This window comes from Canis lupus, chromosome 20 (assembly GCF_048164855.1).
Source record: "Canis lupus baileyi chromosome 20, mCanLup2.hap1, whole genome shotgun sequence".
Classification (NCBI taxonomy): Eukaryota; Metazoa; Chordata; class Mammalia; order Carnivora; family Canidae; genus Canis; species Canis lupus.
The window spans coordinates 56733481-56749171 of record NC_132857.1 but is presented as its reverse complement, the minus strand read 5'-3'; the positions used below and the strand labels follow the sequence as shown (position 1 = coordinate 56749171).

At 47.3% G+C, this 15691-nt stretch overlaps 1 long non-coding RNA gene across 1 annotated transcript in view; it reads right to left on the bottom strand.

The window, feature by feature from the left end:
• Positions 1 to 6436: 6436 nt before the first annotated feature.
• LOC140611986 (uncharacterized) overlaps positions 6437 to 15691 on the bottom strand; it is a 57510-nt gene continuing 48255 nt past the window's right edge. Inside the window, exon 4 of the long non-coding RNA XR_012013337.1 lies at positions 6437 to 7124. This is a non-coding gene — a long non-coding RNA (uncharacterized lncRNA). The remainder of the gene's footprint in view (positions 7125 to 15691) is intronic.

The window sequence follows — 15691 nt, the reverse complement described above, 5'->3', positions numbered from 1 at the left end:
GCAATAATACAAGATCAGGGATGACGGTTTTATTACAGGTGACCAACTCCATTCACCTCTTTTGAGAATTTTATTTTTTTTAAATATTTATTTATTTATTTATGATAGTCACAGAGAGAGAGAGAGAGAGAGGCAGAGACACAGGCAGAGGGAGAAGCAGGCTCCATGCACCGGGAGCCCGACGTGGGATTCGATCCCGGGTCTCCAGGATCGCGCCCTGGGCCAAAGGCAGGCGCCAAACCGCTGAGCCACCCAGGGATCCCCTTTTTTGAGAATTTTATACAACAGAGCGTTCGTGCGGCCTACTGCTTTCTATAATTTAAAGTACTAAATGTATGCAGTGGCTTACATGCTAACAGAGAAAATGTTCTCTGCTGGTCATCAGTGTTCACTCCCTTCTCTTTGGAATGAGTTCTTTCTCGAGACAATTCTACGTGTGTGGTTTTGGTTTTGATCTAGCGGCAAACATCTCCGATACCCTAAAATGGAGACATGGTTGTGAACAGAAGCTTTGTGCTGTTCTGAGACTGTGTGTGGGACGTCAGTTCCAGATTGAGACCCCAACGATACATTCTGCAACTCGATTTCTACGCGTATTTTGGACTTTTGTGTCCCGCCTTGTAGGAGAGCGTTTTCCCAGGACTAAAAGTTATCATTTTCTATTATGAACTAGGTTCATTATCCAAATTAGGAAGATCTGTTAATCACAAAGTCTATCTGACGCTGTTCGGGATTTAAAAACCAGTGGGGAAAAAAATAAAAATCAAAATAATAAAAATAAAAATAAAAATCAAAATAATAAAAATAAAAATAAAAATAAAAATAAAAAAATAAAAATAAAAATAAAAATAAATAAAAATAAAAATAAAAACTAGTGGAGGGAGCATCCTGACACGAGTCAGTGGTAGTTAGATAGGCAATTGTTCTATGGTGGACGTGTCGTCTTATAAAAGCAAAAAAATAGTCCTCAAATGATATAATAGGTCATAGATGCATCTCATTTCCTCTCCGTGTGGGGAACCACCAAAGGAAGTCTTTAATACAATGGAAAATAGCATTTTTTCAATGCATGAAAACAGGAGGCAATGGGGCTTGAACATTAGAGCGAATACTGGAAAATCCTAGTTTACCTTTTCTATATTCCAACCACGGAGTGCTGAAGACTTCAGGGTGTGTCTCAGAGAGCTTTTAAATGTCGTGGAGGCAAGACTCGCTGGCACCGTGGACCCCCATACGTCACCTAGCACAGGCGCTCGTGTACTAAGTATTCGTGTATTTCTAGAATCTTAGTTCCACATCGAGACCGCAAAGACGTGGCCACAGATTTCCCTCAAGTTCAAGGAGCAGAGAGAAGGGATAGGACTGGCCCACACGATTCATTCGCCCCTGCTTTGCAGCAGAAATTGTGGTCAAGTGACCCCTTTTACACTTTTAAACCTTTATACCTTGCTTCTCCTTGTGTTTTTTGTGAAACAAGCCCGTGAGGAACACTTGCTGGGGAGCTCTGTGTTTTGATCATCCCCAAGTAACAATAGCCAGCATTCAGTAAGCGCCTACTTATTTAACAAACGTTGCTCTTCGTGCTTGACAAGAATGCACTCCCAGGAAGTCCGGAGAGCTTCATCATCATTAGAAACTGGCCTTGTTTGTCTTGTTGCACAGACCTGGAAGCCACGGCCCCGACGGCCGCCGAGTTAGCCCCCAGCCCCCAGGAGAGGCTGAGCCCCGAGGGGACCCCTGCGCCCTGGCCTCTCCACGGAGTGCCTCCCACCCCGGCCAGGTTCAGACGGCCACCCAGGTCGGCCTGGCGGTCATTCACTCCCTGGGCTGACCCTGGACACCAAGGTTGGGCTGATGGTCGTGCCCCCCCCCGGGCTGACCTTGGCCACCGAGGTCGGCCTGGTGGTCATTCACCCCCTGGGCTGACCCTGGCCACCAGGGTCGGCCTGATGGTCATCCTCCCCCTGGGCTGACCCTGGCCACCAAGGTTGGGCTGATGGTCGTGTCCCCCCCTGGGCTGACCCTGGCCACCCAGGTGGCCTGGCAGTGGTGTCCCCCCCCCGCCGACCCTGCTCTCGGGGGGCCTCGGTGGAGCGGGCTGGCGGACGTGCAGATGGCTGGCCAGGGGCTGGTGACTGGCTTGCACTAAATCAACAAAGTCAGCGTCACCTCTTAACCATATCCTCTAGGTCTTAAAGCGCTTGCCGTGGACATTTCTGACGATCTGATTTCCCCACAGGTGCGGAAGGCGTAGAAGCCGTGGTCCTTAGCCTGTGTGCTAGCGGACCGCTTGGAAATCGTGCAGGACAGCAGGGGTTTCGTGGGTTTGCAGAAGGTTTGGAGCCATTGTCGTCTGGGCCAACCGCGGCTTTTACAGATTGAGCCTCATGTCTATTTTCCTGCTGCCAGAGCTTCCGAGAGGTGACGCGGAGGGCAGGCCCCGGGCTTCTGGTTACCATCAGCCCTTTGGAATTCCAGTCGAAACCGGGAACAGGCTCTGTAAAAGCTTCTTAATGTTTTATGGGCCCGTTCAACTTCCTACAATTTGTTTTTTCAGAAGGTGTGTTTATTATTTTCCATGTGACTTCCCGCAGAAAGGCGCGGCAGAGTCCTGGAACTGAGGGGGGTCCGTGCCATTCACGCCAGGTCTCCCTCCTGCGCTCCGGATGCACAGACACAGCTGCCCGCGTGACGTGTCCCCTCGGGTCACCGGGGCGTCGCCGCGCTCCCAGGCCCGGAGGCCCCGATTCCCTTCCCAGGCCCCAGGGCAGCGTCTCCTCTCCGGCCCGAGCCGCGGCCCAGCCCGACGGCCCACGTGAGCACCTGCACGGCAGGCGGGCCGCGGAGCACAGGGGCAGCGGGCGCCCGCTCGGAAGGTCGTTCCGAGAAATCTCTACCTAGGACGACTCGCGCCATCGTGGTCCAGGTGCCAGAGGGCTCCCAGGTGACGCTCTGGAGTCGCCGATCCCTCCCTCGTCACAGCCAGAGCTTCAGCGAGTCCAGACGATGCCGTCACCGTGGTCGCCGGCCTCCGACAACTTCCAGTCTGGCCGATTCCTTGTCTTTACAGAGTGATCCTCAGCCACCGGGCATCACCCCCTGGGCTGACCCTGCGTGACGGGGCCGTGGCATCGCCCTTCTTGGCCCCGCTCACCCCACACCGAGGATACAACGGAGACCTGCTAGTGAGGCTTGTGGTGAGCACCGGGCCAGACGTGGCCCCTGAGCCCCCTGTCCCCGGCACCCCCTCGCCCTCCTCCCCCCGCACTCCCGGCAGGTGCCGGCGGGCTCTGTGCACCTGAGAACTTGGTGGGAACTTGGCCCGTCTTCCCCGCCGCGCACCCACCGGCTCGCACCCGCACCCGCACCCACTCCTGCCCCTTCTCTTCGCTCGGCCAGCTCCTCGACACGCGCCCACTCAGATCACGGTGCACCTGCCGCGGGCCCCCACCTGCCCCCACCTGCCCCCACCCGAAGGACGCCCCGTTCACGGCCGGCTGCCCCGCACTGTCCTTCCCAGCAGCTCGCGCCGGTGGTGTTCAGTGTGCGAGTGACCTAACGGCCCCCAGGCTCCATCGGGAGGGACCAAGAGCGGCACCGGCCTCCTCCTCCCAACCGCCAGCACCGCCCCCGGCGCAGGGCAGGACTTGATAGCAGCGGCCGAGTGGGTGAGCGGGTCGGCGGACGGGAACTGGTCTCTGAGGACGAAGCCGAGGGGGAGCTGCGAGGGGGCAGAGCCACGCGTGGCCGGTCCCGCTGAGAAATCCAAGTTAGGAAAGGTCTGTCCTTCCCTCCGTCGAATGAATGTCAGAAACGGTTCCCGGGCGGTTCCTCCTCTCCTGAGTGGAGTATCGCTCTGAGGAACCGATGGCTTCTGACCGCAGCCCTGGGGAAGAGTCCAGCTGGCCAAAGTGTCCTCCCCGATTGACTCCTCTGTCCTCGGGTCACCGTGGCCCGTCGCGTTCCGGTGGGCCTGGCCCCAGCTGGGGGCAGATGTTTGCAGACATCTCATGGTTCGTCCCTGCGACTTCTGTGGACTCGGTACATGGTCTGCGTCCCGGGACACAGTGGCCGGCTGGGGCCGGGGTGCGATGGAGCAGGGGGGGGGGTAGAAGACAGACGCGTCCGTAGCAGATCTCTCTGGACAAGGGTCCGAGCTTGGGATCTATGGGTTGTGTTTCTGGTTGTGTTTTCTTCTTTTGCATCACACCACAGCTCAGAAGAATAATCAACCATATTGTGGGCGGAAAGCTTCTTGTTTTTTTTTAAAAAAAAGTAAAAAATATAAAATAAAATCTTGCTGACTCCGCTGGACCATCAGTCAAATACACTTTGGACTGAGTGAACTCTGCTTTCTTTCCCCAAAATGCTTAATGTGATCTGTCAATTTAAGAAATTTAAGAAATGAGGAATTTACTGGACACGCAGAGGGACAGTGCAAGGATTTTGGCCCTGGTCCTCTGCCAGGGTATGTGAGGGTGACAGGGTTGGGGCCTTGAGGAGTCAGAGAGTCACAGAAAGAAAGTGCGGGGTATGAAGTGAAAGCAGATTGAGGACGCGAGCTGCTGACCTTGTGACTGTGCTCCCTACATCAGTCGTCTCTAAGTGAGTCAGTGAGGCAATGGGGTGCAGTTGTTAAAATAAGCCAAATAAAACCAGCCCCACCACATTTGAATAGTTTGGAAGGTTGGGAGAGAAAGAGAGAAGATAAATAATACGTGGCCTGCGCCCCGGCCCACTGGTCCAGCCTGCTCCGCAGGTGCGGCTGGAGATCCTCGGGAGCAGGATGGGGTCGTTTTGCTGGCTCTGCTGGAGATAATCGACCCAAGTCGTCTGTTTATTTTGTGGACTATTCTGTCTTGATCGACCAGGAAATCCTTAAGACATCTCTTTCCAATCAGAGACACTCATGTGCTTCGTTCGGGGTTCGAATACAAGCGCAGGGAAAACAGGGCCTCCCTCTGTAGTCGTCGTCTCTAGGACGGTGGCCAGACTTCACCAGGGCTCACGATATGCCAGGCCCTGTGCGTATTTCGTGTCATCTTGGCCACAATCCCCTATTCCACAGATGAAGAGATGCTCCGAGAATTTGGAAACCTCCCTAATCTACCCAAGTCCTCATTCCTAGGGAGGGGTTGGGCCAGAAGTTGAGTGAGTCTATCTGAGTCCATAGCCCATGACCCACCCACTAGGCACTATTGCTGCTGCCAATCCGCAGTGCCCATCACTACCACTATTTGCCACGGGTACATGGTAAAATAATGGAGAGAGTAAGAGGGCCTTAGTGGGGGAAATGGTAATCAAGTGGATTGTCGTTCCCTCCCAGTCACACAGTCAATCCCAATTTTTTTTTTAATTTTTAAAAATTTTTTATTTATTTATGATAGTCACACAGAGAGAGAGAGAGAGAGAGGGGCAGAGACACAGGCAGAGGGAGAAGCAGGCTCCATGCACCGGGAGCCCGACGTGGGATTCGATCCCGGGTCTCCAGGATCACGCCCTGGGCCAAAGGCAGGCGCCAAACCGCTGCGCCACCCAGGGATCCCTCAATCCCAATTTTAATACCCGATTGTATCAGGATGTGGGCAGTGACACAAGCCTGGAGTCGGCACCCCCGGTGCTGGCCCTGCCTCCTGCTGGGAGTCCTCAGACAAATTGCTTAGGATCCCGGGACCTATGCCTCCACCTCATCTGTAATACAAGGGAATTCGATGATTTTCATAAATAAGAGAGCTTTCCCAGTCCTAACATTCCAAGAGTCTACACGTCTTAGGAGACCAGGAAGCTCTCCACCCTCTTAGCACATGGAATTAATTTGCAGCATGTAGTGTGGCAGGCTCTGATGTCGTCTCATCCACGATGTCGCCCACGGTTGATGTAGGTCTCATAAATGGACTTGGGCCAAAGAAAAAGACAAAAGTACCAGCTGGCCCCTTGGCAGCAGGAAAGAACTTGCAAAGACGTGGGCAAGAAAACCTTTTGACTACCTTTACTCCGGCGCATTTTCTTCCAAAGTCCTTTCTCTCACAGATTGTCTTGAGGTACAAGCCCCCAGGGTCTCTAGATGGAACCCGCCTCCCGGCTGGACCCAATTCTCCCAGCGACCCCCCAGTCTTCTGTTAGCGATCCCCACGGCCACGCAAGTTTGCCAAGAAGCATGAGGTGCATTTTGTCTGTGTATGTGTTTATTTTTGAGGAATACCTTTATAAATTCCAAGAGACGAGGCCTGATTCTCTCCTGGCTGGGTTGCCAGACAGTATACAGGATGTCAACTCAAGTTTGAATTTCAGATAAACCAGTCATAATTTGAATGTTCCCCACTTTACATGGAACATGCTTACACTAAGAGATTGTTCTGTGTTTATCTGAAATTCAAATTTAATTGGTGTCCTCGACTTTTGTTTTCTAAATACGGCAACCACACTCATAGAAGGAAGAATGTTTTATTTAGCTTTTTTGGGGTGGGATTTAGGTCAAAGGTAGTACAAGTTGGAACACCAACTGCTTGGACTTGTATTTATTACTTTACCCGTTTCGGGAACTCTGGTGTGAAACATCTGCCGTGCTAGCAATGTGTTTCCAGTGGGTGGACTTGTGTTTAAATTTCTCAGGTTATAAGTCTCTCCTCTCTAACCCAACACCCCCCACCCCCCCACACACAACATTAAACTCATTCATGAAATCAAAGAGATCCTAACCATCGATAGGAGAACTTCTAAAGGATGTAGCATATTTTGGCCGACATCTGTGACTGTGCTCTTTGAACTAATTGGGAAATGTTGTGTGCTGGCAGGCTTTAATTGAGAAATATGTTTCCCCTTAAGGGTGATTTGTCTAATGGGCTGTAGAAATGCTTTTTCTCTGCTCCAGAAAGCCCTTTCCCATTTGCTAATGGTCCAGCTTCTTCACCTTTTCCCCCACCCCAAAGCTGATGTTATTATGCCGAGTTCACTGAACTCAGGAATCTCGTGATTAAGCCAGAGAAGGTCTCAGGCCTGACTTCAGCTCGAGCCAGGAATTTCAGCTTTCTGGGCGGCAGTCACCTTCGCTAGAGACGACGTTCGAAGAAATCACCTGTGAAGGGTGCAGAGGCAGCATTTACTGATCCAGAGCAGGGCTGGGTCTGGAGAGGAGGGAGACGGTAAATCAAGAAAGTAAAAAATGGGGTTTTAGTTATGATTTCATCGCAAGGCCCCCTCCGCCCCCGCCCCAAGTCCTCACGCTCCGGCGGGACAAGGTCGCCCAAACAATTTTTATGTATGTTTCCTCACTCAGAGATAAATATGCTCCAGACTCCAAAGAATTTCACGTTTTGCCATGAAAACATAAAATTTAGCAATGACAGTAGAGTCCAAGGAGATAATTCGTCTTTGTGGTCCCAAATATGTAGGGTTTGAATGCATCTTGAGGTTTCAGGAAAGTGTTCAGGCTGACGCTTGGCAAAAGGAAGGTGAAGTCCATGACGTCATGCAAATGAACAGAGAACTGCTGTTCAGGTAACTGCTGTCAAATATGGAGAGCCGGACAATCGGTTCGGTCAGGAAGCCAAGTGAGTCATACTGACTCATATTTTCATGTCATTTCAAAGACAATGAGTATGGAAGGGCTGTGTGGGATCTGTTTTCAGCCTTGGTTCATTTCTAGTCTCATAACCCTCATTACCCTTCACACGGTAGATAAGACAGTGATGTCATAACAGGATGCAGGAGGAAAACAGATGAAAATAAACACCGATGTCCTTCCTCCACAGAATAGTCGAAACTCAAAGCAGAGAGGTGTGAGCCTCATTACTTCCTTTCAAAGGGTGAAATCAAGGTTGTTTCATTGTATTTTCCGTACGTCTTTGCCGGTGAGAAAAGGGTTTTTGATTCCAAACTCAAAGGCATATGCTTAATGTCATTGCGAAATAGTGAGAAGGCACGTAACGCGTCCTAGAAATAAAGACTAGATTGCTACATCCAGAGCAATGATTTGTAGCTCATTTTCATTTAAAAGCTGAGATTTATGTATTTATTTGTTTAAAAGTGCATCACTAGATATATCACTGTTTTGCGGAAATTCCATGATATTTAAAATGTAAACTGTCAAGCACAATAACAGTTGTTCCATCTGGTGAAGTCTCAAATAGTCCTTTTTATTTTTTTAAAGTGCATGGAATGGATTCGAGTCGACCCTCTGCCGAGGAAGAGGAGAAAGGAAATCCATGGGGAGGGCGCTTCTTGGAGGGGGCTGCGGTCTGGGAGGTGGGGAGCTCTGAGAGGCCCAAGTCATTCCTACCCGGCCCTGCTGGATCTTCGAAGTCCCTTCAATTGAGATTCACCTACCCTTTCACTTCCTCTTTTTTTCCCTTTACTGAAAATAATGGGGCGGGGGGCGGGGGGGGGGCAAGTGATTTAAATCAGGGAAGAGCCCTTCTGGACTATACCAGTTATAATTTATCAACAACTAAGTGAGTGGTTTGTCGTTGTAATGGTTTCATTTTTTAGTTATTAGTATCTCTTATTTCAGGAAGACAAGTTTAGTTTTTTTAAAGACTTTATTTTTTTTGAGAGAGAGAAAGAGAGAGGGAAAGACAGCATGAGGGTGGGGTGAAGGGCAGAGGGAGAAGCAGGCTCCCCGCTGATCAGGGACCCGGATGTGGGCTCCATCCTGGGACCCCTGGATCCTGCCCTGAGCTGAAGGCAGCGCTTAACCGACTGAGCCACCCAGGCTGCCCTAGAAAGACGAGTTTAAAAGAGGGTTGGGGGATACATGATTTCCAAAGAAGTGTGTTCCAAAGGGCTTTTCTGTGTCATTAGTGCTCTAAAGGTCTAATGCGGTCTTTAAGATTTCAGCTAAAAAAAAATAACTCTCAAAAAAAAAAAAAAGTAACTCTCTGCCATCTGATTTTTGATTTATACTGAATTTTTGTCTTTCTTTTAAAGATGATCCTTCTTCATATCCCCTACATTTAGCTTAATCAACTTAGAGAAAAATAAAAGAAAAACAATAGCATTGCACTTTACATTTTGGATCATTTTTTGAGTTTTGATTGCAAAATTCAGTACTTCATGAAGAAGCAATATGTCTGTACTGTCACCAATTAGTTGTGTTTAACAGAGGAAACTGGAAATACTCAGCATGAACGCAGTTCTTCTAAAGGTGAGATAGTACATAAATTCTTAGAGAAACAATGACCATTTCAAAAAATTTTTATTTGAATATTTATGATTTGGATGAAATTGAACTTTTAAAGTATAGATCTGTATATCCTCTATTGGCTAAGCCAGCCATGAATAAATACTTATAAAACCCCCAAACAGTCAACATGAACCTAATAGAAAAAAAAATTATAGCATTAAACTTTGTCTTTATTTTATCTTTATTGAGTATTACTGAGTAATATTTGGGGATGGAATTTTGAGGTTATACTTAAAGAGAACACTGTAATGTTTGACAAATGAGAGCTATTAAAATAAGTAGAAACTATGTACTTTAAGTAGTAATACTAATATTTCAAAACAAAAAAGATAAACCAACAAGAGATTTATAGGTATAGATTTATTTCTGTCTCACGGCTTTATTCTTCTGATAGGGATAATCACTAGAAAAAGCTAATAAGGAAATAATTATATTTACTCTAGCAGCAAGATGAAATAGAAAACTAAAGTAGTTACCAATTTGAATCAATCCATCCTGTCTTCTACCTCTAAAAATAAAAACAAAGGCAAAAATAAACTTGCAAACATGAAAATTGAGTCCTCAATCATGAGACATTCCAGATGACAGACATTTTAGAGGGCTTAGTTCTCTCTCTTTTTTTTTTTTTTTTTTTGCTTTCATAGGAAAATAAATAGCCTTGGAAATAAAAGTAAATGCTTTATTTCTTATAAAAAGAATTCTTGTTAAGACGAGAAAAAAGCTGGTGGCTACAACGCAACCAACATACAAATATTTCATGTCACTTCTAGATCATGTTAATATGTATGTTCATTTGCTTTCCTGCAATAAATTCAGGTGAAAATGTGTGAAGCTGACAGGAAAGGCTGATGAAATACTAGGCTTCCATCTTTAAATTACTTTATATGCTTTTTCTCTTGGTAACTGAAAATTCACTTCTGCAATTTACATCGACAACCTATTGACCGCGTATGGACTGCCATCGGCCTCCTGTATTGTGGCATTTGTTCTTTGCACCTCCAACCCTGGCTTCCCTAACTGTCCCATACTTCTCTAAACAAAAAGACTAAACATGAGGGCATCGTTTTGTCTCTTATAACATTGGCCTAGAATGAATCTTCTGAAAAATAATCAGTGAAACTTCCAATTCCATCCAGGTTGGATGGCCATGATTTCGACCTTACAGACGTCTTCTAAAACACTCACTGCTTGTATTTCATGGCCCAATGTTCTCTGTCCTTTATCCCAATAATCCTAATAACTCACATAATGAAGACACAGGCCCTTCTCTTATCTTGTTGATTTCCAGGCCTTACACGTCAGCTCGGCGGACAGTACAAAGTGCCGGCTTTGAACGTGGTTTGATCTTGCCCTGGTTTCGAGCTGTGAGCAGCACGTTAAACATCCTGGAGACACCAGCTCTCGCCTCTCTGGAAGCCTGGGATGCAACACGATTCAGGCCTCGAGTCTCTTCTCATGTACCTCGCTTTTTCACTTTTCCCATCCCTCACCAAGAAAATCTGAGAAGTTTGAAACAAGCTATTTCTCCTCTGGAATGAAAATTGGCTTGTTCCTACAAATTCCCCATTTTCGTATCTCCGGACATTAGCATCCTCTGTGTTTATTATGCTCCAGTGCGGTGTCCCTCCCAATTTATTTATAATCCATGAAAAAAAAGGCAAACATTTTGAAGGAAATCTAATGTTAAAGTGAAAGAATTATTGGTTCTAACTAAGATATATTGAATTAGTCTTCACAAACTCAAGTCATGCATTTTGGCTTTTTATTTTTCTTTTCCCTGAGGACTCTATCTAAACTGCTCACACTCACTCAATCAAGAAAATGGGGGCAGCCTGGGTGGCTCAGCGGTTTAGCACCACCTTCGGCCCAGGGCTTGATCCTGGAGTCCCGAGATCGAGTCCCGCATTGGGTCCCTGCATGGAGCCTGCTTCTCCCTCTGCCTGTGTCTCTGCCTCTCTCTCTCTCTCTCTCTCTCTCTCTCTGTCATGAATAAATGAATAAAAATCTTTAAAAAAGAAAAAAGAAAATGGGTCTCTGTTCAAGCAGTAACGGTCAGAGTAAAAGCAAAATGGGGTCTTGAGGAGAGGCTGTAAGAGCATATTATGCTCTAACTTCACTGATTTTGAAATAGCTTTAAGATTTTAGTACTGAACAAAAATTTCCCTTTTTCAAGTCACAAAGTAATAAATGCTCGTAAAGAGAATTTGGAAAACAGGGGGAAAGTCAAGAAAAAAAATTATGTACAATCTCACCATTAGAGACACTCACTGTTGAAATATAGCTGTATTTCCCACAAATAATACAATAACTTAAAAAGTATAATTACTCTAGATATACGATTTTTTTTTAATCATTTGTTTTTTCCTTCTAGTGGTCAATCATGAGCACTAGCATTGCCTACACTGCAAACCCATGGAAGCCATGGCACAGGTATTACTGGCATTCACTGACCTATACTGGGAAATTAGAAATCAAATCTTCTCTCCAGGATAATCATTTCTTACATAAGTGTAGTTCTCTAAAGGCTTTTCAGATGCTTTACCCAATTTAGGCCCTCAACAGAGCAGGGAAAATATTATTATCATTTCCATTGAACAGATGAGGAGCCAAGCCCTGGAAGATACAGATGCCAAACCCAAGACCAGAAACATCTGGACCAGTGCCCATGAGTATCTACTTCTCTGCTGTGCATGGTGATAGTTAGAGGCAATCAAAGAGGAGCAGATGTTAACCAAACCTAAAGGCAAACACTGAAATCCCAACAATCTCAAGTCCGCTGCTTCTATTAATGGTGTCTCCTAGGACCCAGACTTGGGTCATCTTTAAGGCAACCCTCTCCCTTATTCCACTTCAAATATTAACCTGTCAGACAAGTAGCTCTTTAATGACCACAAAATAACTCTAAATTCCGCGGCCTGAATGAAGCCAAGGCCTCCTGTACCCCAGACCCTGCCATCTTTCCTTTATCTGTCCCCTATGCATACAATACAATTTTCTCGAAGTATGGACTGTGGTTCCTCTACAACAGAATCACCTGTAATGATGGTTAAAAGACAGATTTATGGGGCACCTGAGTGGCTCAGTCGGTTAAGCATCCAACTCTTGATCTCAGCTCAAGTCTTGATCTCAGGATTGTGAGTTCAAGCGCCATATTGGGCTCCATACTGGGTGTGGAGCCTACTTAAAAAAAAAACAAAAAACAGGTAGGTTTATGGAGATAGACAAGGAATCTTTAAATAGTTAAGGATTTTTAAATATGAGAATCCTAGTTATACTCCAGGCAAACTGAGCTGTTTTCTTAGTGGATTGCCCACATTTCTTTGCCTCTGTGCTTTTTTTTTTTTTCCAATTGTTATTTTTTTAAGATTTTATTTATTTGAGAGAGAAAAAGGAGAGGGAGGGGCAAAGGAAGAGGGGGATGCTGACTCCCTACTGAGCAAGGAGCCTCCTGTGGTGCTGGATCCCAGGACCCTGAAATCATGACCTGAGCCGAAGGCAGTCGCCTTCCTAGATTGCTACTTCTATACAGAAGACGCCTCCCTTCACTGTCCACCCGTTCAGATCCCGCTCACCCCTGAAGGCCCGGCCGAAACGGCACCTCTGTGAGGTGTACCTCCCCAGCCGCTCTCCCGTCTCTGGGCTCTCACGCACTCACTGCTTATGAAAGAAGCCAGCCTTGCTCTCCATGTTTTCTCCTCCTCTCTATCTCAGGAACTGCATTGGTCAGCGTCACATATCCTTCACATTAGTTATGAAACTCAGGACATTTTTTATCTCTTATGGAGCTATTATAGAGCCTCTGTTTTTGTGCAAGAGTCTTAGTTTCCATGCAGCTGGTCATGCTCTTTGGGTAAGTAGACATCCATTGGGAGCTGTTGCCAAATCTGCTAGATACGTGGATTGAGATTCTGCATGATGAAGTGAGGGCTTGTATACCACGTCTCAAAAGTTTCTCGGATGCTTTAGAAAGTTGGAGGTACAAGCCTACCAAAGCGATCTCACGATTGTGCCCTTTCTGGCAGGCGGACTAGAAAGTGTTCTATGAAGCAGGTGCACTTTTAGCTGTATTAATTTTTTTTAAGATTTTATTTATTTATTCATGTGACAGAGAGAGAGAGAGAATGAGGCAGAGACACAGGCAGAGGGAGAAGCAGGCTCCATGCAGGGAGCCTGACATGGGACTCGATCCCGGGTCTCCAGGATCACGCCCTGGACTGAAGGTAGCGCTAAACCGCTGAGCCACCCGGGCTGCCCTGTATTAAATTTTTATTTAAAATTTAAAATTTAATTTAAAATTTAAATTAACTTAAATTTTAATTTAGCAGCAATTTTAGCTGTACTAAAATTTTCAGCAGCAGGGGAAGCGGTAAGTGGAGTATAGAAGAGACCACGTGGCTTAGAGTAGGGTCACAAGTTCAAACTGATAGAGGCCAAGCAGATAATGTACATGAAGGAAGGAGGCTTCAGGATAAGATGCTACATAGCTCCGTCACCAAGCATTGCGTCAAACTTTCATTGGGCGACATGGTGACCTGAGAATGCATGTCCTGTAGAAAGCGTCAAAATGATTGTTTTTTTAAAAAGAAGATTTTATTTATCTGAGAGAGCGTGAGAGCACGGGTGGGGAAGGGGACAGAGCAGAAGGAGAAGCAGACTCCCCGCCGAGCAGGGAACCCGACATGGGGCTCAATCCTAGGACCCTGGGATCATGCCCTGAGCCGAAGGCAGACGCTTGACTGCCTGAGCCACCCAGGTGCCCCCATGGTCAAACTGATTCTAGCTGACGGACACCGGAGGCCATACAGGCCCAGTGATGCCAAATACTTAACATTTTCAAGAGAAACCACAAATTGATTTGTATGGGACACCTTCTCTGTCTTTTTTTTTTTTTTTAATTTTTTTTAACTTTGCCACGTAATTAACATTCAAAATGCTGGGGAGTCCGCAGGGGCCAAGCACATGCCCAGGTGATTTGTCCCCCTCGGTAAGCCCAACGCCAGCTGTGACAGAAACCGGCTTCCACGGTTCTCTCCTTCCCTGAATCAAGAATCAATGTTTGGGAATCAGCACCCTCCATCTAGAGGGTCTGAAGGGAAGTAGGAACGATTTCAATAGAGTTTTCATTCCAGCGAGAAGGAAAAAGAAAAAACCTAGAAGGCCCTAGAGTTGGATATTCTGGAAACACTGAATCGAGGTTAGCGGGATCTGAGTCCTCACTCAGCGTCTCTGAGGGGGGAGACGGCTGTGGTGGACGCGGGGGGGTTCGCTCGTGTCCGCAGACCGGGGAGGGTGCGTTGGCTTTGTCGCAGCGCGGCCCTCCACAGGTGGGACTAGGTGAGGGACTGGGCGCTGCTTCCCGCATCTGGAGAGGCGCCAGGCCAGGGGGAGGCGTCTAAGGTGGCCCTGACACCTTCCAGCTTTAAGCTGTGGCCTTAGGATTGTGACTGTATGTTTTGTGGCTTTGATGATGAAAATGCCAGCTAATGACTAGAGCGTTGTTAGTATTTTATTCTAGAATTTGATTGACACATTCATAAACATTATTTGTTAGTCCACGTGACGTGCATGACTGGTGTGTTGGTTACATTTGTGGGAAAAAAAATGCATTGTGGGCCTTTTAAGCCCCGGGAATCCCAATAAATGAGAGAGCGGGAATTCGTTTCGGCTTGTTTGATGTCTGTAATTAGAGGTCGTTATAGGAGTCCCTGTTCTCCTAAGGGTTGTCACCGCCGTGGTTCTGTGGCCCCATATGGAGGCGGCTGTGATCTGCGCAAGGCCAGTCACATCGGTGCCTACGCGACAGCGGCACCGGGGGTCTGTATGCTGAGGTGGTGGCATCTGCGTGTGGTGTTCGTTCCTAAGCGGGTCCCTCCACGACCTCTGACTCGCGCAGGCACCACTCACCGAAGTTCAGAGGGTCCCTCTGAAGGCAATTTTTTTGGGGGTTCATGAGCATTTTACACTCCATGTTGTTTCGACGCACACCGAGTTTTTGAACACCTTATTTATTTATGACCAACATGAATTCAAAGCAAGTAGGCGGTTTCTCTTATACGAGAGCAAAGCAGAAAATCAAGACCGCGCCGCCGTCATCGAATCTTAACCTCCATCAGCGTGGCCACGAGGTTGGCCTGAAAGACACTCCGCTTTCTGCCGGTTTTTACAATAGTCCGTGTTTAAGTAGCGTAGGCACGGTGGTTGCTTTCAAGTTCCTTCTGAAGTCATTATTTGGATTTTTTTTTTTAAATAAGGGTTTTCTCCTGCTTGCCAGAAGGTGAGCACACATCCTCCGCTGACGTGCTTCAGCCTCTGTGCAGGCCTGGTTCTCCGGGTGCACGTAGTCAAGGCACCAGCTTTTCCCTCTGGCATCCCTAGAGCCAACCCAGAGGCCGGGTGACCATGATCCTGCCATCGTGCTGCTCCACAGCCTGGTTCAACTCCTGCAAGCCAGACCTGCACCCTTCCTTATTTTTCGGGTCCAGAGTGTAGGGCAGCGCTCTCTTGGCAGGT